At 41.0% G+C, this 8,198-nt stretch overlaps 1 long non-coding RNA gene across 1 annotated transcript; it reads right to left on the reverse strand.

Moving 5' to 3' along the window:
• Positions 1-4,159: 4,159 nt before the first annotated feature.
• LOC122924082 lies at positions 4,160-7,585 on the reverse strand. Its single transcript, XR_006387365.1, has 4 exons — positions 7,363-7,585; positions 6,766-6,897; positions 5,167-5,254; positions 4,160-4,212 (listed from the first exon to the last, which is right to left on the reverse strand). It is a non-coding gene; the product is annotated as an uncharacterized LOC122924082 (long non-coding RNA).
• Positions 7,586-8,198: the final 613 nt, after the last annotated feature.

Consider the following 8,198-nt stretch of genomic DNA (forward strand, 5'->3'; position numbering starts at 1 on the left):
GATGAGCCTTGCAATATTATTGGGACGCTCATTCTGTATGATGTACAGATACATCTTTAGCTCTGGGCAGATGTGCATCAGTCAAAGGCAACCTCTTGTCATTGTGGACCTGGTCTGGAGCCTGCATTATTCTCACAGGACAGATTTGTACTGGCTTTTCCTATTCATCTGAATGGAGCTTGTAGAAGCCCATGAGTTTGATGCAGACAGAAACCCATTCAGATGTCTAAAGCTGATTTTCAGTGGCAGAAGTTTCCATGAAGGCTGGAAAGACATGTTGTTTCGATACAGTTTTTGATCCAAAGCCAGGAGTGGATCCAGCAGGAAGGAAAAGTTTAAGTCCTTCCCTTTATATTTCCAGTCCATTTGAACCCACTTTTGGCTTTGGCTTAAAAAAAAAACCCATAAAAAATTGCTACAAAAACTACACATGTGATTTCAGACGGACTCTCCAATGCCAGTGGAAGAGAGTTGTAGTTTACCATCAACTGGAGATCCAGTTTCTACACCACCATCACTCTATAAATGGTTGAAAAGGCCACTTAATTGGTACATTTTTGGACACCTTATCTGCTGCTCATACTAAAAAACTTCCCAACTTGACCAAACAACCAAAAATAACTTCCCGTAGATATATGACATTGGGCTAAGGCTAAGCCAAGCATCACGATATATCATAACTAGAGTCAGACTTAAAAAAAATAATTCAATAGCGGAACCTTTGCCTCCGATAAGATGTTGCTATTTTCACAGAGAATCAATAGGTTATGTCAGCACAAGGCAGGTTTGTCGCTGAAAATTCCTGCAAATTAATTGCCCATGTGTGAATGGGGTTGTTTCTGCACGGATTTCTGCAACAATTGCACTGTGTTTGAATTCACCCTTTAACATCCGCTTGGGTGAAAAAACCCAAATTATTCAACTTATTCGCATGCATCAACAGTTTGTGAAAATGTTTAATTTTAGTATGGTTTAAGTCCCAAAAAGTAAGAAAACTACAACCGTACGATTGCTACACAATGGTACAAAATGGACAAAAAGACAAAAATGCTCAAAATTCCTAAACTTTTTGTAATATTGGCACTTGGTAGTTCTAATGCCAAACCTTACTAAGAAAAATAATAATAATTCTGCTACTGCTTAATTACATTAGAGGGTAACGACGGATACTACATACAATGAGTAATACTCTGGGGTACAAATTATCTTCTCCAATTTCTCGAAGGGAACTTACCAAGAACTTTGCAGCTCTCGGAGTCAATGCTGTTTAATCCATGCTCTACCAGAATATAGTGGTCATAGTACACAGGTGCATGACTACAAGCTATTCAAAAACTTACTGGCCATATAAAGGACAAGTCGGAGTCGAGTCAACCCTCCTCCCCTACACACGCTGGTGATCGAGTGCATAGACAAGAATCGATCTGCCTGTCCTCTACCGGTATACATACACCGATAACCCAATGTCAATATTCCAAAAACATCCACCCATTTTGTGGCTACAAAACTTTCAAATTTCTTAAAAAAAAAAAAATGAAACATAGAAAGCAATTAAGTCAAGTCAACAAATCCTATAGGATAGCCCTAAACTGGTTTTGCAGAGGTATTTTTGGAGTTTTTTTTCTATTAGACCCTAAGTATCCACATGATCTATGACGCCTATTGGGAAAAACAAAAAAACAAAAAACAAAGATAAGACCATTCTAAATGAAAAGAAAAAAAAAATTATGGAAATAATAAGACGATGGTCTAACTCTATAGAGTAAGGGATGGGTTAACTGGGATATGAATGTATCATATGTATAGAATGCACGAAGCCTAATGATATTAGAGGTTTCACTCTATGTAGGATATGGGCAGCACGATGGGTAGCACTGGTGCCTTGCAGCACTGGGGTCCTAGATTCGAATCTGACCAAGGGCAACATCTGCATGAAGTTTGTATGTTCTCCCCGTGTTTGCGTGGGTTTCCTCTGGGTACTCCGGTTTGCTTCCACACTCCAAAAACATTGTGATAGGGACCTTAGATTGTGAGCCCCATTGGGAATAGTTGGATGCTAATGTCTGTAAAGCGCTGTGGAATATAGTAGCGCTATATAAGTGCATAGAATAAATAAATATGACTGTTCAAGAGAAGTCGTAGCTACAGGAGAATAAGTGAAAGACTGGACAAACTCAACATAAAGCATCTTAGGTGCCTAAATGACCCAAATAAACCAATTCATGGAGATGTCTACCACTAAGATCTTCAAGAACTATGATAGTTGCTGGTTCTGACATGCCACTTTTAGATCTGCGGTGATGCAACTTTGGCAAGAAAGATATGACTTTTTATTTAGTGCATGCTACAATCTTGGGTTTTTAAGGCTGAAACAATGTAGCTCAAAGAGGCCTACAAGTCACATTAAAGGGAACAAGATTTCTTAGGATAACATTACCATTTTTCAACCGAACCAAAAAAAGGTCAAAAACAGCTAAAAATGATATAAGGTGCCAGCTGTATTATCTAAATCATCTACATCATTCTGCAATTATAGGTCTACTGCTGTATAACATCTAGATACAGAGCAGTGATTATAAGTCAGGAATGCTAATAAATGAGACCATTTATACCGAGAGGTAGTAATGATATAGAAAAAGTTAGCGCCTCCGAGACACAAAACTATTTACTTGTATACAAGGGCTATAATAAAACTTGCCCCAACAGGTAAAGTCTACACCAGGTGTTTCAAGCACATTTCTGAATCATCTGCTTGACAACTCATCCCATAGAGAAAAGATTAAAGAAATTATCTGATGAAGGACAGTGTCGAAAATAATAATAATAATACTTTACATAGATACATGATTTTTTTGGCTATTGAATGTGTTCCGTTCTAACATGCGAGACTGCTCACACTACAGAAAAAAGTGTTACATCGAAAAAAAAATAATTCTACATTTTTTTTAAAAAACACCACCAACCCTTTCTGCTCCAAGTGTATCATATAGTTAAGACTTAAAGTAACTTGTGATATCGATATCTACACAATATTAATATTTCTGCCTAGTCCTATTAAAAACTGAAGAAATGCAGTTTTAATAAAAAAAAAAAAAAGTTAAGGAGCAGTCAACCCAAATCAAAATGTATACCATGGACTTAATACAATACACAAAATATTCTAAAAAAAATATCTGAAAAAGCATCAATATACCATCTGCCTACATCTGACAAACTGAGGAAACTGAACATCAGAGCAAATATCCTGGAGAAATAATGGAGCAAAAAATAAAAAATAAATGCACAAAGCGGCTAAAATCTACAACAAAATCCAAGAAACCCCTGTTGAAGCGACAACAGTTACAAAAACTTTCCATATTGTGACACGGCCATCCCTAGAAGAGTAGTAGGCAGACTAAATCAAAATCATGCATAAGAAGAAATTTGGAAAGGAAATAAAATGGTACAAAAATATGAAAAAATTAAGAAAAAATTGTAAAATGCAAAATAAAGATAAAATAAAAATAAATGTCGAAAAATAAAAAAAATATATAGATATATGAAATAAAGTGTAACATTTTGGTTTCCCCGAAAAATTCCATTGATACACACCTAGAGTCCTATGCTGCGCGCAAGGCGGAAAGAAGACACTGGCACTCAGTTCTTGAAGCATCCCGTCCTCCTAAACTCAGAGATACCAATTTCTGCCATCAGAAAGCTGCTCTTCCAGAAGACCAAGGAGTCATGTGTGCAGCTCAGAAGACAAGAGCGAGCCCTGTTCTGGCTGTATACAGTCTCTGGAGGTGCACTGATATAAACCTGATCAATTGCAATTAAAAACCTGAACAGAGGCTCCGAACTTCCAAGTCTTGCTGCATTAGTTCTTGCCAAAAGCAGATGTGATTGTGAGCTGGAAGCAATTTCTCCTGGTAATTTGTGATGACACTGGGTAGAGCAGCCCCTGAGTCCCCAAAGACAAACTCATCAGTCTCTCTAATGTATGCATGACACATGAGGTGGCTCTTTTAAAGCTCAATTAATTGGGCTGAACATTAAGACAGCAAGTTCAAGACTTTTTTTCTCCCCCCCCCCCCCCCCCATCGCCCAACATCCATCCATCCATCCATCCATGATCTAGAGGGTTAACATGCATTTTGTTTTGTTTTGATTTTTTTTTTTTCTTACCTTCTGCAAGCCACGTCTCTTGCAACTGACTCAGATCTTGGAAAAGCTCTGTAGACAAAGTTCAATAGTTGCATTTTAATCCATCATGTATCCCGTAGTGTACACATAGATATTTCTAAGGTTCTCCAGTCTCAATCTGGTTGCTAACCTCCTCTATGGGATAGGTATAGGGTCTTAGTTGCATTTTAATCCATCATGCGTCCTATAGTGTACATATAGACATTTCTACGGTTCTCCAGCCTGTCTCAAGGTGTCTCAATCTGGTCGCTAACTTTCTCTATGGGATACTGTAGCTATAGGGTCTTAGTTGCTTTTTAATATATCATGCATCCCATAGTGTACATATAGATATTTCCAAGGTTCTCCAGCCTGTTGTGAGGCGTCTCAATCTGGTGGCCAACTTACTCTATGGGAAAGTTACAGGGTCTGAACCTCAATATTGCTCCACGTTAAACTGGCCATAAACTAGACCATCCTGATGGAACATGTATGACATATATTGAATGGGCCATGATTGGTGACTGCAGATATTAGAAATCATGGACCATAATACAGAAGGTCTGGACCATGTGCGATGCAAGCACCATCACTAAGCTATGTCATGCAATGTGTCCAGGTCAGATGTTATGCAATGATGAATAGTAGAGATGCAATTCAGTGTATAGTGAGAAGGTCTGGACCATGTATAGTGAGAAGGTCTGGACCATGTGCGATGCAAGCACCATCACTAAGCTATGTCATGCAATGTGTTCAGGTCAGATGTTATGCAATGATGAATAGTAGAGATGCATTCAGTGTATAGTGAGAAGGTCTAGACCATGTATAGTGAGAAGGTCTGGACCATGTGCGATGCAAGCACCATCACTAAGCTATGCCATACAATGTGTCCAGGTCAGATGTTATGCAATGATGAATAGTAGAGATGCATTCCGTGTACAGTCCATCAATGACTATATATATACACACACACACACACACACAATCCACCCTTGCACATCTCACCTTCTGAGTCATGAGCCAGGTCTCTATTTAAAAACTTTCTTTTCCTGCTATTCGTGGTTCTCTCATGGCAGATTGTCCCACTTTGATTCTAAAAAAAGCAAGAATCAGAGTCTGAGACCAAGTCAGCTCAACAGTGAGAAGAAAAAAGAAGAAAAGGAAAGAAATAGCCTCATTATATACACCTGGTATACAGAGAGAAGCCTGCTTGGGGTCCCTGCAACGTTGTAACCTCCAGAAAGATAGACACTGCGACACTGTGACACTCTATGGACAGGTAGTGAGGCTCCTGCAACATTGTAGCAGCTAATATAAACACTCTGATGCCATTATACTAGGTGAAGTTTCTGCAACATTGTAACACTGAAGCTAAATGTCTCCTGATACTTTATTAACTTCCTATTGGGACTTTTGCAACATGGAAACAGTCCCAGAGATTAACCCTTAACTGAGGCTTTTACAACATGCGGAAACTAATAGTCAACTAACAGATTAACCCTTGCCTGGTCACACGTAGCAAGACTAATAATCCACTTTCTGCTCCAGAGAAACTAACAGTTAACCTGGATAAACTTACGATTAACCCATTAATGCAATACAGGAAACCATTAGTCACGTACATTAACCCTTAGCTGGTGCTTTTACAACATAGGAAACTAACAGACACATAGGTTAACCCTTACATGGTCACATACAGCAAGACCAATCCACTTTCTGCTCCACAGAAACTAACGGTTAACCTGGATAAACTTACTATTAACCCCTCAATGCAATACAGGAAACCATTAGTCACGTACATTAACCCTTAGCCGGTGCTTTTTTTTTTTTTTTTACAACGTGGGAAACTAACAGACACGTAGGTTAACCCTTACATGGTCACACAGAGCAAGACCAATCCACAGAAACTAATGTTGACCTGGATAAAACTTATATTAACCCTTTATCGCACCACAGGAAACTAAGGGATAACCTGCAAGAACGTAATACAAGACCTGTCCTCTACCTGCAGGTCCTCGGTGGTGTAACGTAGGAATCTAATAGACACAGATTAACCCTTGCCTGGTCACATGTAGTAAGACGAATCCATGGAAAACAACGTTAACCTGGATAACCTTGTATTAACCCTTTTATTGCAACATAGGAAGCCAGATTAACCCTTAGCTGGTGCTTTTACAACATTGGGAACTAGCAGACACACAGGTTAACACAAGAAACCAATAGTGGCATAAATTAACCCTTGCCCTGTCACGTTTAGCAAGACAAATCCACAGATTCTAATGTTCACCTGGCTACAAACTTATTTTTAACCCTTTATTGCAACATACAAAACTAAGGAGAGCATGTAAGTGATACAAGCCCTGTACTCTTATCTACAGGACTCCCTAGCTATAGAAGCTCCCTTAGTAGTAGGAATGGACACACTTGTAAAAGCAACCCCCCAGACCTACCTAGGAACCTCAGGGTCACCTATAGGGTTAGTGATAAAAGAGCCATACAAGGAATATATAGAGTTATAGAGGAAAGAGGGAGGAAGGAAGGTGCAATAAGTTTCTAAACTTCTCCAGCAACATGGAAGACTCTCAGGGCATTGCAGCCACTCACATTGGGAACCATGTAAGGCACTTGCTGATCATGAAATCCATCCATCCTTGGGAGACTGTATTTACACCTCTCTCTTTGAGTCACAAACTGTCTGTTGCCTGCATTGATCTTGTGATTTCCTCAGGATCTGAGCTGCAAGGGAAACAAGAAGGCTTTAGAAAAATAAAAAAAAATCATGAATGAGAGGCTTGCATTTGCATAGCTAATTAACCTTCAACAGTTCCATTCATAAAAATCCCTCCTCAGCACTGAGCTGCATTTGCATGAGAGGCTGTGGCTTCAGCTGGAAAGAGGGGGGAGAAGAAGAAGAAGAAGAAGAACAAGAAGAAGAGAAATCAACAACAGGGCAAACAGAATATCATACAACCTGGCCATTGTGGGGTCTGGGTAGTGGGCACTAGGTTCACCTCCCTCCCCCCTCCTCCAGCTCACTCTTCTCTCCCTCCAAGGGATGCACTGCTTTGCAAACGTGTGCACACAACTAGTAATGGCGATCAAGATGATTTGCAGGGAGAGGAGGCTACAGGGTGATTCCCTTCCCATAGGGTCGAGGATTGCATGCAGGAAAAAGACAAAAGTTGTTGCAAAAAGACCCACCTGATGGCGACTGCTTGCACCAAACTCCTTGCAAATTTAATCAAAACCATTAATTATTTCCCAAGCACTTCCCCCTGTGCAGGCTGCAAGCTCCACTGACAGAGCTGGATTGTGTGGTTTTTCCTCTGGTTCTCCTCCAGGGGCCTCCTATCCAAACTACTGAGAGCTCTCTCTCCCTCCCTCCCATTTGCTCTCTGTCTCTTTCACAGGATCAGATTTCTGACTGTCAATCAAGCTTCCCTCTCCCTGCAACCCCCCGGCCCCCCTCCCTGACAAGGAAAAAAAAACAATGGCTCCTGCCTGATCTCCTCCCCCCCCTCCTCCTCCTCCTCCTCAGGGGATCTGTCATTCTGACCTTTCCTCACCCTCACAGTGAAATTCGGAAATGCTTTTGTTTTCACTCCAGTTCTATGAACTTCCTAAAAACAACCTGGTATAAAGACAGACAGGAGGCAATCCTCCGCAGGGGAGCAAGGGGTTAAGCGGCTGCCAGTCGCACTGCACTGGTGGTGGGTGCATGAGGTTTTCGTTTTTGCAGGTGCCATGTGCATTTACAGTGGAGCTCCTTTAATCCGGCATGCTCTGGGGGGGTCCGATACTCCGGCACAGTCTAGGAGGTGCGATAATCTGGCACAGTCCAGGAGGTCCGATAATCTGGCACAGTCCGGGAGGTCCGATAATCCGGCACAATCCGGGAGGTCCGATAATCCGGCACAGTCCGGGGGGAGGTCCGATAATCCGGCACAGTCCAGGAGGTACGAAAATCCGGCACAGTCCGGGAGGTCCGATAATCCGGCATAGTCCAGGAGGTGTGATAATCTGGCACAGTCCAGGAG

The sequence above is a fragment of the Bufo gargarizans genome, unplaced genomic scaffold (assembly GCF_014858855.1).
Source record: "Bufo gargarizans isolate SCDJY-AF-19 unplaced genomic scaffold, ASM1485885v1 original_scaffold_2220_pilon, whole genome shotgun sequence".
Lineage (NCBI taxonomy): Eukaryota > Metazoa > Chordata > Amphibia > Anura > Bufonidae > Bufo > Bufo gargarizans.